Source organism: Brienomyrus brachyistius, chromosome 9 (genome assembly GCF_023856365.1).
Source record: "Brienomyrus brachyistius isolate T26 chromosome 9, BBRACH_0.4, whole genome shotgun sequence".
In the NCBI taxonomy this organism is placed as follows: domain Eukaryota; kingdom Metazoa; phylum Chordata; class Actinopteri; order Osteoglossiformes; family Mormyridae; genus Brienomyrus; species Brienomyrus brachyistius.
In genome coordinates this window covers 19,027,327-19,047,144 of record NC_064541.1, presented here as the reverse complement: position 1 = coordinate 19,047,144, position 19,818 = coordinate 19,027,327, and the positions used below count along the sequence as shown (strand labels likewise).

Sequence of the window (19,818 nt, the reverse complement as noted above, 5' to 3'; positions counted from 1 at the left end):
AACAAGCCAAGACCTTGGTCGCCTTCAGGTTTATTTATATAAGAAGAAAATCATTAAATATACAGCAATGCTTTACATTAATGCACCTTCTTAATGCATTTATAATGCATTCATAGAACATTCATAAGCAGCATGTAAGTATACCTTAACATTCTAACATACCTTAACAGCTCTAATATACGTAAATATGAAACATTATATAACAACAAACATTATAATCATATAATTGGATAATGTTCATTATTAATGCATACTAAAGCTGTTAAGGTACGTTAGGATGTTACATGTAGCTTATTAATGTTCTATGAACACATTATTAATGCATTTTGAAGGGGAACCGCATGTTCTATGAATGCATAATGAATACACCGTGAAGATGCAGTTAATGCGAAGCGTTACCGAATGTACTCTTTAAGCGATCAGCACAATGCATTTTTAGTTTCCTTACCGAGTACAAAAGGATGGACAACAGATTGTTTCTGTCTTTCCTTTTTCACAGTGGAGCAATAGCTTAAATACACAAGAAAAGTATTAGTCCAACGGGTCTCTTGTAGAGTAACGCACCGGTAGCCTGAAAGTCCAGGTCTGGGGTGTAATTCAGGACTGCCAAATGATGCATGACAGATACATTTCACCTTTGTTCCAGAGTGTCGCACTTCTTCAGATTTTATCTGTCCGCCTGTGATGAGTTAGCCCGCACTTAAACTTCTACAATAACAAGTGATTGAAAACCTTATAATGTCCACTTAACAGGCCGAGTGTCATAATTAAAGTCTGGAAGGCTTAATAAAGTCTTAATGGATGCATAAAAAATAAGACACCGTTACGTACTTATCCTTCATCGCCAAGTCTGTGTGAAACAGCAGAATCTGAGGGTCGGAAATGAATTGAACTAACTGGTTGTGAAATGATAATTTAAAGGCGATAAAAAGCAGTATCTACAGTCTTGGTTTCTGCTTTGTTCATATAAAAAACATATAATTAAATATAATATTCATAAGAATAGCACAGTGCATTTTTTTTAATTCTCCAACTAGTTAAGAGGGGAGGATGGATCGTAAAATCAGAGTATAGTCTTTTTCTATTCATTTTTTTTCTGTGTTTAAAGGAAAATTCCGTCTTAAATTCCAGGCTCATATTAACGATTTGCTTTCCTTTTGTGACTTTTGAAGAATGACAGAATTCAGAATAAGATCATTGATTATTCGACATGTGAGGATAGGTCGATAATAATGTAGGCTGCAATTAGTATAAGCAAATAAGAATGCATACAGTAGAGCTATTGTCTTACTTCTGTAAAATCCTGTGCTTTCCAAAGAAGGTGGAAAAGTCCGGGGAAGTCTGAGAATAATCTGCACACTTAGGAGTCAGACGCCACTTAAAACGGTCACACATCTTTTTCTTTTGGTCTTTTGTGCGAGTTTAAATCTCAGTCTTCATCCATACATCCTGCTGCTGCTGCTGCTGCTGCTGCTGCTGCTGCTGATGATGATGATGATGATTATTATTATTATTATTATTATTATTATTATTATTAATACTACTACTACTACTACTACTATTACTACATTATTGAACCACTCTCGTCTGCAGTTATTGCGGGACCACGAAGCTACTTTTATTATTAAGCGTCCCCAGGCCGAGCCCAGCGTGTGATTTAATGATGCAGTATCATCGCCCACATTACCCGATGTTAAGCAACACAAATATCCCTATTGCCCACTCCCCACCCCTGGCATGGAGCGGCCGGGAGCGCGCAGCACGCATCGAGCTTCGGGAGCGCGCACGGAGGCGGTCCGGCTGCCTCAGGTTCTTCCATCCTCCGCTTTTCACTCGCTAGCTAGCTTAGCTTTAAGACGAGGGAGCGAGCAGAGCGGCGCGATCGGGTCAGCCAGCGACACGGGAGAGACTTTACGCCGGGATTTGAGAGCCCCAGACCGTTTCCCCCTCCCCGAAATCGACGCCCGTTCGACAGGTAACGCGAAACCGCCGGTCTCCGCAGCCGCGCTTGGAAAGTGCCTCGTAAAAAGTGAGGAAGCGGCTCCCGAAAGTGATCGCCTTCATGGAGAGGGGGGATGTGCGGGGGGCGTCTTTGTGCCGAGGCAATCATTCCGGTCACTTACCATCGCTGGCGGATCGGCACGTTTCCCGGCGGGTCCGCCTCGGTGCCCGCGCTATCGGCGGGCTCCCTTTTTACCCTCAGCCCCCTTTCCTTTCTTTCCCCCCCTGCCCTGGGAATAGATCCAGGCGAAACGCGTGCTCTCCGCATATTTCTTTCGGGACGTGCGTTTCCAGGCCTCTTAAAATAGCCTTCATTTAATGAACAGCGCACATGATCCGCGGCCGCCCCCCTCCTCCGGTCCACCAGCGGCGACGGCAGCCACCCCCCCTACCCCCCCACGCCCCACAACCCCTGCACCCCCGTCCGCCTGCAGTTAGCTATCCAACTCGGGGAATTTTGACAGCTCCGCGTTAAAAACCGGGGGGCATATTTCCAAAACAAGCGGCAGCCTGGCGATGGGATCATTTTTAACAATTTTATGTTTTGCTCAACCTGTCTTAGACCCCCAAAGCGCATCTGGGGGGCTGCATCGGTCAGAAGGAGCCGCGCTGCTGGGATAACTTTACTGCCCAGATTTATTTAAGTGTATATATATATATATATATATATATATATATATATATATATATAGTGTGTGTATAATATGCAGGTTGCAAGTGGGTGAGATCTGTGTAATAATATTGGTCGCTGTGTAGTTTTACACACATCTCCCCTGAATTTCCAGCGGAAAAGCCGAGCTTGCATGCACGACTTCCCATTAAACCACCCGAATAAATTACCAAGACAGACCTCTCATTCTGAATTACCTATGATACGTTATACTGCATTGCTTTGCTTAATCTTCCGTTTCATAATACAAAAAAGCAGCTTCCAAGTTTTCTGATTAGAGAGTTCAGAGTTGGTCCCCAGTTATACGTAAATATTTCTGACTGGCTTTTCTAGCGCAAAATGTATCTGCTCTGAAATTATTCTTTTTATGGATTTTTTTTAAGATTGAGGAAAAAACGAAAGAATAGTGTAAGAACTGCTGCTGTAGAAGACAACTGTAAACGCAGGAGTTATAATAAAGATGTGAAACTAGCTTGTGGTTAAAAAAACAAAATAGGAAGGATAGTTCATTCTCTTTAGCTCCATTTAATTCAGAGTTTGTTTTACTTTCAGTTTCTTTGGAAATATGTTTAGACACTGACAATATCATGAAAGATTTTCCAGCCACATAAAAGACACTGGATGGCTGGTGTACAAGGAGAACAAGTGAGGAGGGATTGTGGTGAGGAGGATGAATAAGAGGTGGATTTGTGAGGTTACGCGCCTCACCATTGCCCTCCCCGGACCGTTTCCATCGTCTGGCCGCAGGACCAGGATGTCCAACGAGGTTCAGAGGCCGGACGACAGTCCCAGTACAAGCGGGGGCAGCTCGGATATCGAGCAACGAGAGTCGGTCCCTCCAGAGCAGGAGAGGGACCAGACACAGCCCAAGAAGAAGGAGACCAAGATTTCCAGCAAGACCGCGGCCAAACTCTCAACCAGTGCCAAGCGGTAAGTCCAGAGGGGACTATGGGTGCATGGAGGGGTGGATCCCAACTGTGAGACCTGCTTTTAAAAACGCCGTTGAGGACAGAGACGTGGGCTACGCACTTATGAATCCATGTGGGCCTTTAGATTTTACACACCGACCTCCTGTTCCTTCCTCCAGAGAATCACCACAAAGACAAGATTATGTAACAGGCATGGTTGCTGTTGCCCGGCCTTCAGAAACTTTCCAGAATGTACCGTTTCTCTGCGGGGATGAAGCCCCTCCCTTTTATATTACATTTTAATGTTGTAGAGCTTCAGCAGGCCCAGTAAAAAAAAAAAAAATACAGGGCCCCCTCCCATTGGTGTCCCTGCAGATGGAGTGAGTCAGCCTGCCATTTTCGGGTATGGTGAATCCCCCAGGAGGGGCCGGGATAGCTCTGTGATCTGGCTGATTTAGTGTTACATTTCCTGCTACAAGTGCTTGTTTTCTCTTTTGCCGCCTCTATTCTTCTTATCTGGGCTTTTTTTTTGGTTCATGTCACCCCCCCCCCTTAGCCGTAAGTATCTCCTCACTAAATCAACAGCAGCGGATTTAAACGCTGGCCCCCGGTGCCCCTTTATAACAGACACGATGCGCTGTTACGAGAACGCTACTTAAAGGGAATACGACATCGGCAGAGCTGACGAACGGCGACTTATTAACGAGAAAACCTCTTATCCGGTTCCTGAAGATGGAGGCGTCGGGAAATATCGACGTCTTCCACCTTTGTTACGGCGACGAGGGGAAAATCCCCGCGCGTCTCTGTGAAGGTGTCTCCAGAAAGGTTTTTCTTTGAAAATGACTTTACATTTTCGACAATAGGTTGCTGGTGGTCTTTGTGGTTTGTGTGTGAGGTGTGTGTGTGTGGGGGGGTTGGTGGGGCCCCTCCACAATGGGGTTCCTGAGGTATTCATGCATTTCTGCGTCGCACGGTCTAGGCCAGTCGGCCGGTTTCTGCTCGGCCCTGAAAGGTCTATCTGTCTGTTCTTTCTTCAGGATTCAAAAAGAACTTGCCGAGATTACGCTAGACCCCCCACCAAACTGCAGGTGAGTGCCAGTACCTTTGTCCCCTTGCTTCAGGCTGCCACTGGAGAAAGTGGCATTTCACCATGGGGGGTGGTGTGTGTGTGGGGGGGGTCCGTTCCCTAGCTTTCCACTCCTGCTGATTGGGAAGATTATTGGGATGGCAGGCACTGGGGATGAGTCTGGAGGCTGAGGTGGGGATGAGTTTGATGCTGGGGATGAGTCCAGCACTAGGGATGAGTTTGGAGCTGGTTCCCAGTCTGTGGCTTTCACTGGTTGAAAGGCATTGGGATGTTGGCTAGAACTGCAGGTCCTGGGCGAGTCCCTGGGAGGCAGTAGTGAGTCATTTGAGGAGGCAATATTATTATAAAGATAAGGAGTAATGAGGAATCCTGTGCTGTTAATGTACCGAGCTAATTGTGTGATCAGCCAGTAGCTGCTTGTGTGTGTGTGTGTGGGGGGGGGGCGAGGCTGATATGATAACATGGTACCTATGAGTATAGCAAACCCCACCTGGCCCAAAGTTCAACATTTCTGGTAATGCAGCATGATTTTGTCACTTGGAGATTCTTAGCACCTGTCCTCTGTCCGGGGGGCGGGGCTGTAGGGTCTGGAGGGCGGAGCTTCCAGGTTTCTGAGAAACACGTGATGGATTCTGATGAATGAGACCGACGAAGGCCTCAAGTCGCACTCCTTTCTGATTAGAAAAGAGACCCCCCCCCCACCAGTATCTCTCTATTAATTTAAGAAACAAACTGTAGAGGAGAAAACAATAGAAGCTGCGTCTGCCGCCTCTGTGTGGGACTGTAACACCGAGGGGGCTATAGCCCCCTTCTCATTTTCTCAGGTGGAATCCATGCTTTCGGCCACTTGTGCTTCATTTTAGTGACCTGCCCAAACACCCGGGTTTGCGGAGGGACTGAGGATGGGCACTTTGAGGTGACATCGGTTATTCTGAATCCTGCTTTTTGGCCTGAAACGCAAAGTCTTTAGCGGCGAGTCCTGGCCGTTTTTATACAAAGGCGCACAGATGACTAAATGAAACCTTCGCTGCCATTCCTGATGCTCGTTTTGCATGCGTTGTGTGTTTTTTTTAGCCTTAATCGAACGAATGCCCACACGCAGGGCAGCAGCTTGACCCGGTTACCCCCTCCATCTTGTGAAGCGGCACGCTGTGATGTCATTCCCGGCGGCTCGGGAGCGGACGTGGGCGGAGGCTTTCGCAGTGACGTGGTGGCGTGTCCAAGGACGAGCCGAGGCATAACACTGATGTTGCAAATCTATAACAGCAGCTGGCAGAAGTGTCTGGCTTCTTATATAACTTTTATTCTAGCAGGATATGGGTTACCGTTCAATCTCGGCTCTTTGAACAGTACGGCTAGGGATTTTTTTTTTGAGAAGTCAGTACACAGATGCTATGAATTCCACTGGCAAGTTGGAATGAGCTACTGTAGGCTGATTTGCCCCTTTCCTCTGACGTCTGAGCCGGAACAGGATCCCGCTGCGTCCCCGGATGTCCTGATGGTGTCCATCCCGCTGAGCTGATGTCTAAATGGCAGACATGCACGCGGTCATCATGGGGCTCTCTGGGACGCAGGGACTGAGCGAGCATCACTGGGTGCAGCAGAGCCCGTAGAAGCAGAAGCACGTGGGTTTTAATGGGAGGAGGGGTCTGCTTTTCTGACGGTTCCTTTAAAGCGTGAGTGACTGAGAGCTTAATGTGGGGTCACCATTCATACTCACGCTCACGGTCTTTTGGAAGGTAAGAATATGCAGCTTTTAATTTCTTCGTCGTGGACTGTGTTTCCTGAATTTCCACAATGATTCTCCGCTGTGGCTATTCCACATCTGGACCGAAACCGTTGAATCTGGACCCCCTCCCCCAAGTCAGCAGATTTTATTGTGGGGGGAGCCGGTCCCCTCTGGTCAACGTCTTTTTATTTGGACGCAATGCGCCTTGACTTTGTGGTGCTGATGGAATTTGGCCCCCAGGGTAAAATAGTTGGTGACTCCTGGTCTACACCTTCATTCCGCAGTCACTCCCACTCTTCCTGTGCTCTTTACAGCCTCCCAGCATACCTACCCCCCCAGATCCACTACTCAAAAGCTGTCCACTTTCAGTTGTCCTTAAAGGGTTAATCCAGACGCAGACTTACAGAACATTTGACGCCCTCCGTGATTCGGTGAGATTTGCCTTAGCACGAGATGTGTATGATGTTAGCAGAGAGCTTAGACGCAGCCTCTGACCCATGACTGAAATTTTTTGTTACAATGTGAAGGTACGTTTACCTTAGTGGCCGCTGTCATGCTTTGTTTGTGTCAGTGGGTCTTGGGGTCCTGTGTTTTCCCATCTTTGTTCCATCACAGACTGACCTCAGGCCTTTGCTGGTTTTTAGACCAGTGGCCAGTATTCTGTCCTCCTCTCCCATTGGCCAGTATTCTGTCCTCCTCTCCCATTGGCCAGTATTCGGTCCTCCTCTCCCATTGGCCAGTATTCTGTCCTTCTCTCCCATTGGTCAGTTTTCTCCTCTTCTTCTTCTTCTTTGTTTTTGCTCTTGGGTTGTTTTCGTGAGACGCAGGGGTCGATAGAGCGATGTGACGTGTAGCGCGAGAGGACGAGGTCAGCGCCTGGGAAGCCGGAGCCCGGTGCGGGGGCTTTCCGGAGCAGAGCGGATTGGCGGCTACCGCGCCGGATGACCCAGCAGCTACTTCCGCTTAATTCCCCCTACCCCTCCGCGGGCTGTGTGCCGGTGGCGATGACACGCGGCTGTAAGATGGGCACGCTTGGTGATGGCCGCGTCTTCAGATACGTGAATGTGGTGAAAAACGATTAGGAGCGTGATGTGTCAGCTGGTCAGAGCTCTGTCCCTGTCTGAGAAACTGGGACGAGGCCAGGGAGAGTCATGCTGGTCACATGTGTACGGAAAACACTAGAATGGTGGACCTCTCTTCCTGTATATGCACGGAAAACACCGGTAATATGTTTCTCTTCCTCCCTTATGACACATCGGTTAGATCTTATTTGCTTAGAATAATGATGCACAGACGTTAAATTCTTTGAAGACTCGGAGGGTGTTTGTGGGTGTATCTCTAACAAATGTTGCTTTAATTGCCTGTAGGTTGAGTAACACTGTTGCTAAGGGGGGTTGTGGGCTTGATTCCCGCTTCCGGCTGCACGTGGAATCTGAAGGCTCTCCCCGTGTTTGTGCAGGTTTCTTCCCACAGTCCAGAAAGACGCACTTCAGTGAATTGGTGTCTCTGCACTGCCCACAGTGTACGTATCTCCTAGAGGGCTTCCCTGCCCTGTGCTTCCTGGGAGAGACTGCAGGCGAACAGTGACCCTGTACTAGATAAGCATTTCAGGAAGATGGATAGAGGTGCATGCTTTCTTTCCAGGAGATTGGGGCCTTAAGGAAAAGCTTGAGACTACTGGGGATTTGTCGTCCTGAAGTGTCATCTGTTGGGCACGGTGTTGCCATTATTCAATTAGGGATTAACAAAGGTCTGATACGAGAGGCTATTAGTTATAAAAGGCTGGGAGATGGGACAGGACCCGGCTGGGAGCCACCTCGAATAACGCAGGATTCCTTAATCCCTTCGAGCAGATGTGTAATGTTACAAATTAGGAGGAAATTCACTCTCACTATTCATGGCCTGCAGGAAGACAGGATGTGTCACCTGACGTTTTATCTGTACATTAAACAGCCTCCTATAAGGTCACAGATACCTGCTTAAAATGTAACACAAGTAAATTATTTTTACATTTTAAGGTGCAAGACTCCAGTTATAGTTTGTGAATTGTCTTTATTCCTTTTTATTTTGTTTGCGGCCTGCGTTAGTATGAGGGTGGATGATTTTGAGTGAAACCGAGGGGGTGAGGTTGATGGTTTATAAATAACGTCACGCGAAACAAGCCGTGGTTCTCCGCTTCCCGGAGTGGGGTCTTGCACGGATCCTCTGCAGCTGCGCTCCTTCTCTGCCCTCGGTTAGTGCTGCAGAATCTGAGGTGGTATCTGAGACCCCGCGTCTCCGTTGGCCACGAGCCCCAGATGAAGCCGACGCAACACAAAAAAATGCGGCTTCTCATGTGTCGCGGAGGAACGAGTAGCCGAGTTAAAAGGGGGGAAAGAAATGTGAAAATCCTAATATCGTTCTGAGAAAAAGGCGTGACATTTTCAAGATGAATCCTAGGCCATCGGCGATGAATGGGGAAATTTCCATGGCAATAGCCATCGTAAGGATAAATGTTGCGCGGTAATAAACACTCTCCGTTTAACGGTCTCCGCTTCCAGGTTAGTCTGATGTAGTTTCTGTTCTGCAGTCTGCAAAAAAAAAGTGGCATTTAACGGACTTTTTGTAATTCTTGGCTGTTGACCTTTCTTGCGTGATGCATTGCCTTCACATGCCCATGCATTGGCGCAGCAGCCAATGGAATGAGTGATTTTTTACATTTTTTTAATAAACATTCTTTTGTCTGAGCAAAGGAATGGGTTTCCTGGCCCTCCTGACCAGGGACTTTCCTAAGTATTATTTGATATTATTTATACTATTATAGAGTTATTATTTTAGTGTTTAAAATTAAAGATCCAGAACTATATCCTGTCCAAGCATGATTCCTCTAGAGCTGGTAGGGGGGGGGGGGGGGGGGGGGGGGGTTAAGCTCTAAGTCTGCCTTGGCCTCATGGCCGGATTCTGTTTGAGTCCTTTTTTCATGCGACATCTGGCTCACCCGGAGCGATCACTGCCAAGGGGAGCAGTGTATTAGCTACCACTGGCTTTCACCACTGTTCACAACTTGAAAGGAAGCTTTTATGTGGGGGCGCTTCTCCTCACGCGCAGGAGCATATGCCCGAAGCACAGTCTGCAGGCCGCGGAGATGAGCAGGCCGGCGGAATCCCTCCTGTCCACGGGGGACATGGCTTATTGAGATGTTTTACAGACGTTGCACATGGGATCCGTGTCGCCCTTTTTCAATTTACTGTAAATCATACCTGATAAATTATTCAATTACAGCACTAATTGCATTTTGAGAAATGGTTCTTTGAGAATAACTGGTGTGCAGAGTGAGTATGGTTTGTTTATTGGATGCTGTCAGTCAGTTCTGAGGGTATCAGAGGTGCACCAGGTTGCCGTAGGGGTCAGAAGTGACAGGGATCACATCTGCACATATCTTCAGGTGCATCCAGCCCGGCTGACCTCCACAACCCCAGGGGCTGCTGGCCATCACTCCCTTTGTACATATGCAGTGGTAGCTGTTGAGAGCTTCTGCGTCTGATGCTTCCTTCAGAGAATCGGCGGCGGCATGCTGCTGTCACCAGCACACGTCCTGCCAGTCGATTGATCGCGGCCTTGCTGGAGATGAATATTCATGGGGGGTCCGCGCCGCTGGGGAAAAGAATCCTTTCAGCAGAGGCGTCTAAAGCTAGCCGGCACAAGTTTGGGTCTGGGTTGCTGCCGTTAGCAGCAGAATGAAGGTGATTGGGTGGCGTCGGATGGAGGGCGGGTCAAGATTCGCTTAGCCAATCACAGTCGGTCATCGAACCTATTCATTCATTCTGCCGTTAAGGACTCATCTGTCGCCATCCCAGGTAATTTGCACTACAGGTCACAGGCGGCTTAAGCAGGTTTAATGTCCTTTTGTTCTGTTAAAGATGTTTGCTGTCTTTTTTTGTTATATAGCATAATTGGTGAAGATACTGATAAAAATACTAAAGTATAGTAATGAATTGTTATTTTTTTGTTTAATGTAGGTTTATTTGAAAAAAATAGAGTTCTTTTAATTGAGCAATTTAACAGGATTTACAGAGAACAAATAAGAACAGTGGGAGGCATAGCTAAGATAATAGGCCCTGTGTGTGTGTGTGTGTGTGTGTGTGTGTGTTTAATGTTGCTGTTTTTCTGGTCGTTTTGTCTACAGTGGCATTATTATGCAGACCTGACTTATGTTTTTATTTTATTGTTCCCTTGTTTGTGTAAAATGGGAAAAACAACCTCTGACCTGAGAATCACAAAACAACTCCAATTAGCCGGGGTGGGGGGCAGGAATTGCCATATACATGCTGAATTTTGTAGTAGCGCTGGAGGTGAGTGTCAGTGTGCTTGCAATGAAAAATTATTAAAGGTTAAAGCAGCTTCATTTCATGTGTAAAAAGATTTTTCCGGTGTTTATTGCATTGGGTTTAAGAGCCAATTGTAATTGAGATACCACAGGAATAAGATTTAATGAATCATCCCGAGTGAATAAATGTCACAACCAGGGGTCACGGACTCCAGAAAACGCAGTACATACCAACTGAAGCGGAATTATAACTGACAAGCCATGTAACCACCAAGCGGCCAATGAGCGTGACACAGCTGTGCCATGTGACCACAAAGCATCTAATGAGGAAGACATAGCCATGCCCTGTGTCCACAAAGTAGCCAGTGCAACACACAGACATGTCGCGCTCATTGGCCGCCTAGTGGTCACATGGCTTGTCAGGAAGTCGTGATTCTGCTTCAGTTCTCATATCCGGCAGAGGTGGGGATTTCAGGTCCAGAGAGTACAAATCCAGACCAAGATTTTGTTTCAACCAACCAGTTGAGTATAAAGAGTAACAATGACAGAGGACTCAACTGGTTGATTGAAACAAAATCTTGGTCTGGATTTGTACTCTCTGGACCTGAAATCTCCACCTCTGATATCCAGTATATTTCATTAATTACATCCCTCAGACAGTTGATGGCGATTCCGACAGGGCTACCCCCCCCCCCCCCCCCCTCCCCATGACCTGTTAGGAGGATCACTCGCTGTACGAGAGGACGCCGTTCACCTGACAAGGTTTTCACTGCGTTAAACGGCCAACTCGTGTATTGATGATGCCTATGGCCGTTGGCCCCCGACTGCATCAATTGTCTGTATAAATTGTAGGCTGCGCAGAAAGGCTTTGCCACTAATAGATGGATGTGTAATAGATTCAAGCCGGCAGAGAGAGAGAGAGAGAGAGAGGGAGGGAGAGGGAGATGCAGGCTACATGAAGATGACGGACTCTGAAAAGACACTACATGACAAGCCGAGGATTTTCATTCCTCATATCAGCATGCTGCCCGGCGCGAGAATTCTGGAAATCTGCCATCTCTCTCCCTCTCTCTCTCTTTCTCTCTCTCTCTCCCCCTCTCTCTCTCCCTCCCTCCATCCTGCGATCATATAGCCGATTAATTCTCACGCCTGGAAGAAAATGCGGTCCATATCTTTTACATGCGCTCAGCGGCCTTCTAACGGGGACCCCTTTGCACTGAGCTGCATTTCTGGGGACCCCCCCCCAGGTAACCTGTCCCTTGGCCACGCCTGCATTTTCTGATAGATTATTAGCCTTTGATTTAATTTAAGTAGACTTTATGAGCTGAAGTTCAGAAAACCACATATAACATAAAATGCTTTTCATCAGCCTCTTAGGACATTTGTTTTTTGTCGGTCAGGCTGAATTTCAGTCTTTCTGAAGCAAGTCGTTACCCCTAATCTGAAAACATATTGTACTCCTTTGCTAAATTCTATATTTTATTAAATGTGTCCAGCCAAAAGCGCAATAGTACATAATTAGTGGTCTGCTCGGGGTAATGTATTGTTTAGTGCGTAAACATGCCTCAACAGTACATTTTAAATGCCATTAGTGACTTTAAATTTAATCTTTCAGGATTTAGAAAATGTCTGGAGTGTGTGTTCTGTATGACCTAATCATGTGTCATGGGAATAAAGTTTTCAGCAAGGATTTTTTTTAATACCCCAAGTACTTTGAAGCATTGTTTTCGCCAGCATGCACATGATTAAAGGAAAAATATGTTTGGATCGCTGCTAGGAAAGTAGAATTGAGGCCTGATTTTCCCCACAGTCTCAAGGTGGCTTTACTGTGCTGTGAGTCTAGCCTGTGTAACATGTGTTTGACATCTGCGACCTGTGCAGTGTCTCATGCCCTTTCACGGTTAAAAGGTACCATCTACTGGATCTGTTCAGTCGCTGTGCTCATGGTTCCACGCGATTCGTGGGGATGTTTACATGCACTGGTCGTGAACCCTGTTGAACATTGAAGGAGGGGATGTGTTTTTTGGGTTTGGGATAAATTTGTGATCTGCAGTTTCGCATCTGCTCAGTAACGTTTCCCCCTCACTGCCCTCTGCATGTCTAACCTTTCTCAAGGTGAACAAAATGCAGCCTGGGGTCTCAGGATCACATGACGCGCCTGAGCATTTTTCTAAGCTGACCACGTGGGGCTGGCTTTGTCGAGGTGGTTTGGCCAGCCGTGGTGGACAGAAGGATGGTGGGGATGCTGTGGGGTAGGAGTGAGGTCTGGCCACGTGGCCGGTTTAGCTAAGCATGTGCCGCTTTCGATCAGAATTAGACGTGACGATTGACTTTTTGACGCCGATGGGTATTTGCTGCGGGCAGAATCGTCAGCATGACCGACGCCCTTCAGGGTAGTAGATCTCCAAGCTGATGTCTAGCGTCCTTCGCAGCTTGTGTCTCCTGGTCGTGGTTATTTCTCTGGCGTGCAGCTCTCACCTTTCATGTCTGACACCGCATGTTTGACTTGCAGCTCCCCTTTTCCAGCCCTTGTTTGGCTTCGCCGGCGGCTCCTTTATCTCTGCCGCACAAAGCGGAAAAATGCGCTCAGTGCCGTTTTTACAAAATAAGCAGAGTTAGTCCTGTTTTTTAAAAGGAGATTTCACAATGAAATGCCGTTCCTTTTTTTTGGTGGGGGGGGGGTGTCCATGGGGCCGCGGGGGTTGTAATCCGCGGCTGATGCGCGAGCAGAACGGCAGGACCTTGGCACGGGAACAAATAGGCGGAAAGCAGACGCCCGCCCTGGGATTCCATTACCGTTTTGGCATAGATATCATCGGGAGCAGAATGGATTCCTCCCGGCCACAAAAGCAGCACTGGCATTTCTATTGCCTTCCGCTATCTGCTCTCCGGATGAAGTATCCGCGCTTGGCGGCGGCGCGGTATGAACCGGCGAGCGGAGGAAATAATTACCGGCAGAGTGACACGGCGCGCGGGATGGGCTGTGACGAGGCCGCATTTACAGTGCAATCACGTAGGCCTCCTGGGGGGGGGGGGGGCTTCATTTCACTCGTTTTAAAGACTCTGAGCTACAAAACGAAGCTGATGGATTATGTAGTGTTGTGCTTCTTTTAGTCAGACTTGGCTTTGAAAGGTCTGATTTCATTTCTCAATGGCGATGCTTTTACGTGTATTTTATCTGTAGCGATTTTTTAGGCTGCTTAATTTAATGTATTTCAGGAGTGTAACACTACTGTGGTTCGGTTTTATTGCCATGTGTGCAAAGTACAATGAATTTCTTACTGCCGTACTTAATATTACGGCACCAATAAATACAGAACAATAACAGTAAATATCAGATAAGTAGCAGTAAGGAGCAGCATCCCACTAACAGCACCTCATGTGTGAACAGGTCACTCTGCGTGCCATAGCACACTAGCAGATGTATGTCCTCCATTCTTCAAACATGGCAGACTGGAATGTTCCGTACTTCATCCTTCCTGTCTGCACGACGCTGTTGGTTAACTGCGTCCCGGACGGACAATAACGTGCCCCATACAGCTGTGGGTTGTTCACGCAGAAATGGGATTTCACTTGGCCTGGGTCTCGTTTTTTGGATCGGGTGTGATTATGGTAAAAGACCGCAGGGGTTATTATTGCCTGTTAGGAGCATTACCTGTTAAATTAGTTTTTTTTTCTGTGGGTGATTTGAACGCTAATTGGTAATCTGCTTTTATTTACTGGTACAGCACAGAGCAGAACAGAAGGCCTTTTGTTCTTAATGTAGCTGTAAAATTTGACAGAGCTCAGTTTCTGAACTCGAGCTGGAAGACGGGCCAGGGAGCAGCCTAGGTGGTGCATCTCAAACCTCAAAGACCCTATAACTGTACACAGACCACCCTCTCAGGAAATCTTTTTTCGTCACCCCGTGGCTTTAACACCTCCAAATACCATAAAAATATTGGGCGTATTCAGTTTTTATCACCATGCAGTGTAACGTCAGGTATTTGAAATAAACACACACTGACGCGCCGCCGGACACGCCCGAGAGCGCCCTCCACAGCCTGATCGAGGGCGCGCACGTGTCCCTGTGATCAAACGTCGTTTTGGGGTGCTGGTATCATGCGACTAATCCTGCCTCTCGTCAGTCGTCACATGAAGAAGGGAAAATGCCATATTAAGCTGAACTATAATCCTTCCTGTTGATACCTGGGCCGTATGCAGATAAAACAGGGGGAGGGAATGACCCACAGCGGAGAGGTCTTCAGATCCAGTGGCCCCACTGTCTACTAACTATTCCCACTGTTAGCAAGCAGGAGGCGATGGAACATGGATCGACGGTGACGGGAGACAAAATCCATTTTATAAATCCCTCAGCCCCCCCGCCCCCCTCCCCATCCCACATAGGTAGGCGGATAATTTATTCTCTGCTTATCAGGCTTGAAAACAGATCGCGGAGATAGTAACGCTTATCCGCCGTCCCGCTTGACTCCAGGATAATTGCCTCACCGAGCCTGTGTTGATATACACTTAGCAGATGCCCCGTGCGATTGTTCCGGGGGACGGTGATTCTGCCTGCGCAGGGCTGTCGATTTTACCGGGGGAGGGGGCCCGATTTCAAAGCACGCTTAAAATGTCGATGTCCTGTTGAGGGAACAGGGGACGCTTTATCTTCTCAAAAGTCCGCTCTCGTTCTCCAGATGGGGCTGGTCCATACGGGCCGTACAGGTGCTGTTTTGAGTCTGCTGGGGCGGCTTTTTACTGACTGCCCTTCTTCTGGGTTTCAAGGGAAAGATATGGAAAATTATCAACTGGTATTTAACCCCTGCATGCCTTTCATGAAGACAAATAATTATTATTGAATGTAGTATTTATTTTTTGGTGCGGCATGCTGGTGCAGTGCTTAGCGCTGTTGCCTTACTTCCCTGGGACTCGGGTTCGAGCCTCCTGCCTGGTTCCATGTGTGTGGAGTTTGCATGTTCTCCCCGCGTCATTGTCAGGTTTCCTCCAGGTGCCCCAGTTTCTCCCCACAGTCCAAAACATGCTGAGGTTAATTGGAGTTACCAAATTGCACATAGGTGTGTGTGTGTGTGTGTGTGTGTGTGTGTGTGTGTGTGTGTGTGTGTGTGTGCCCTGCGATGGGTTGGAGCCCCATCCTGGGTTGTTCCCTGCCTTGTGCCCTGTGATGGGTTGGTGCCCCATCCTGGGTTGTTCCCTGCCTTGTGCCCTGTGATGGGTTGGAGCCCCATCCTGGGTTGTTCCCTGCCTTGTGCCCTGTGACGGGTTGGAGCCCCATCCTGTGTTGTTCCCTGCCTTGTGCCCTGTGATGGGTTGGAGCCCCATCCTGGGTTGTTCCTTGCCTTGTGCCCTGTGATGGGTTGGAGCCCCATCCTGGGTTGTTCCCTGCCTTGTGCCCTGTGATGGGTTAGAGCCCCATCCTGGGTTGTTCCTTGCCTTGTGCCCTGCGATGGGTTGGTGCCCCATCCTGGGTTGCTTCCTGTTTTGTACCCCCCAGGATAGACTCCTGACCCCCAGTAACCCTAAATAAGACAAGCGGTTACAGAAAATTGATTGATGGAAATATTATATAATCATATTTTTATTTTAGTTAAGGGCAATAGAAAGCCAAGGAGCTCTGGCTTAATATTTCCAAAGTTGCACAGTTTTCTTGGGGATATGGGTGGCTCCATGGTTTATAACCAGTAGGTCACTGGTTCAAATCCCACGACCGACAAATTAGTCATATCACAGTCGGGCCCCTGAGCAAGGTCCATAACCCCAGTCGCTCCAATTTGACTTTGTTTTGAATAAAACTGTCTGTTAAATAAATAAATGCCGGGTGTAATTAAATCGATTTCTCTCATTCATGTTTCCTGTGTATCGAAGACCATCTGTCACAGTGTGGACCTTGACCCCATCCTGTACAGCCAGTCTGCCTCCACACGAGCACTGTAGCCGTCACAGTGTGTTGCGGTTCCTCGTATTTATAATGAAACTTCCGTTTCTCCCGCACATGTATGTACCTCACACTGTCTCCTCGCAGCAGGCCGCTCTCAGGCCTAGTTCTGAGCGTGGGTAGGAGGGCGGTTTTCGCAGCATTCCTTTTTCTGTGGGGTTTCAGAGGCTGGAACTTTGCTGGCATGGGTGACTCTCGTCAGTGAAGTAAAAGGTATCGACTGTCCTGGTTTGGGGTCGCTTAGACCCCGCCCACTGCTAGCCTGTTTTATTGCACTGCACACCGAAATCAAACAAGGTTAATTTATCTCTTTGTCTGTGATGTAATGAAAGCTTAAAAAGAATGTGAACTTAATCTGAATAAGGCTCTTTATTACACAATAATGGAGGCAGATGTGGGAGGAGGATCTGTCATTATCTGTTGTGGTTCTGGGGAATAAATTAAATAATCAATGAAAAGCACGCCCGCTGGTTTTAATGGGAAAAAAAGCATATTGACGATTTGATATCAGCCGTCTAGAAGAAAATCCCCCTCAGCACTGAACGATTGTGACATATTTTCAAAACGGCAATTGTGCGTTTCATTAGCATTTGAAAAGTGCGCCGCTGTCGCCCGCCCACGAGACAGGCCGCGTGTCCTTTCAGAGCGGCGTTTTAATCCGGCCGTTTCTGTCCCTGAATGAAGGTACTGCGTGGGCAGCGCGAGTCGCGCTTCCTTTGACAGAAAGACAAGGGCGATTGAAAATTCGCCGGTTTGATATCGTCACATCCGAAAGTGAGACTGACCTAAGAGTCACATCCTAACAGACTTTGAAAATTAATTTGTGACTGGTGGCCAGAATTGTGGACACACGTAGCAATTTTTGGCATTACGATTGGCATTGCAGTGATGTTTATGAACAATCAAAGAATGCTTACAAATATTATACATTGGATGAAATAATTCATGGGAGAAACTGGGATAAAGATCTGCAATCTCTGAAATTTGGAAGCGTCAATTTAAACCACCAGTGTATGTGCTTGTGATTAAGGTTAAAATCCGGACAAATACATACAAATGTAAACGGTCTTTATTATGATGCTGTCACTTCCCTCACACGTCCAAGGTTGTGGGTTCAAATCCGACCTCTGCACCCTGTGTCCGGAGTTTGCGTCCTCTCTGAGTCGAGTGGGTTCCCTCAGGTAGGTCCCAGGCTCAATGCAGCCCTGCAGTGGGTAGATGGTTATGAAAGATGGAGAGATGGATGTACTTATGTGCTTGCCAGAAGGTTATCGGGGCAATGGGCAGCCTGTGAGGTTCAGCCTTTTCAGCTGATGTGGAGTGACTGTGTGTTTTGAGTCACATCCTACCTACATTTCGATCAGTAAGACCGCCTGCTAAAGACTGTGTTTTAAGGAGGGACTGACTGGTTCCATACATTCAATATGGGTTTGTATTTTAAGGAGCTAAAATTCTAATGGTAAATAATATTGGCTGATATGATTTTATATGGTCGGGAAATAGAAAACAGACACCCAGTACTTTTAGCTAAGCAGTGCCTTACTAAGATATGATTGTTCCAATACGACAAACTTAAACAGAAGAATACAGAAGTCCTGAATGACTACAAATAAAGATCCAACCACTTCATGACCATCTATTGCTCACATTTAACCACTGTATCTTAAGATTGTTATAAAACTTGTGATCCTTATTTGTCCATAACTAAACACTTATTGTGCCACAGCTTAGACCGAAACGTAACCCTTCCCACTCTCACCTTCGTATTATTGGTATGTTGTAATGTTGGATGTGCAGCTTCTCCTCATTTTCTCCAGTGAGAAAAGCTCCTTTTCTTATCATAAATGTTTAAAGAGGCATCATTGGTTTTTTATCGGGGGGTTTTCTACCAATGGACTCGTAGAACATTAATAAAAACCGATTTCATCAACCAAGCAATATATTAAGCCCTATATTTAATGTAGACTTTGACATATTTCCTGGTATTGAATTCGTGCTTTATCAAGCACTGTGTGTGTGTGTGTGTGTGTGTGTGTGTGTGTGTATCTACACACACACACACACACACATATATATACACACACATTTTATTTTTAACAGCATTAATTTTGTTAGGTAATGTCTAATTAGTACTAGATAAAGTTAATAAATCTCAACAGATTTATGAACTTAGCTGTAAATCTTTTTATTTCTAATTGAACATGTTGCATTAACTTAATCCATCGTTACTTAACACTGCTGTTTAAGACACCAAGCGGGCAGGATTCCCAGGGGTCAAATGTTAGGAGTATTTTAGTGTGAACCCTGCTGTAATGCCCTGAGCTTTGCACACCGTGGTTTTCAAGCCGCCTTTTTGTGGAGTGAAGAATCTTGACATCCAGCTTGTTCAGAACCTCGCCAAAAAGTTTGATATTTTTTAAATTTATATGTTGGTGTGTTTTTACACACACATTGAGTGCACGGTAGCTAAAGTGCCAAATCTGATTTAAGCCTGTTCCCAGCACTTACTGGATAAATGATTACAAATTTGTTTTGCTCCTAAAGCAACCAGAGACAATGCAAATGTGGATGTTTTATTTATTTATTTATTTATTTATTTTTGTTTAGGAAAATTGGTCTGTTTTGTGTAAATCACTATATCTGCTCAGCCCTTCCAGAAAAAAATGAGAATTCAGTCATAGATCCAAATGGCAGGATGCTGTTGGGTGCTTAGTTTTATTTATTTATGCTTAATTGCATACGTAGAGGTTAAAAGGTCTGGCACTTGACTGTATACAAATGGTTGCTGACCATTAGGGGGCCCCTGAGCCAAATTTAGCTGAGGCTTGTTAACAGAAGCTACTACAATGATGAACTTGGAACATTGTCTCTGGAAGCTGAGGAGCTCATGTTTCAGCCCAGATATTTGAATAGTCACTTGTAAGCATTAGTTTTGGTGAATGTCACAAACGCAATAAGAAAAGAAGTGTGACAGTGTGGCTTAAAAGGGATTTGAGATGTACAAGCTTGGTTTTTTTTTATCTTCAAACTGGGAAGTGCGCCAGTTCCCGCTTGGAGACTAATGGTTTTTCCCTACTGTGTGACAGACAGTTTTTCTGTTGGGGTCAGAGTTCATCAGTACCTTCTTTTTTCCCCTTTAATAACCGAACGGGGACCGAACTGAGCTGCTGCTCTGCTGGGGG

The 19,818-nt window shown here is 46.6% G+C and overlaps 1 pseudogene; it reads left to right on the top strand.

The window, feature by feature from the left end:
• The first annotated feature begins 1,781 nt into the window (after positions 1–1,781).
• The window catches only part of LOC125749489 (ubiquitin-conjugating enzyme E2 E2-like), a 30,175-nt pseudogene continuing 12,138 nt past the window's right edge, over positions 1,782–19,818 (top strand).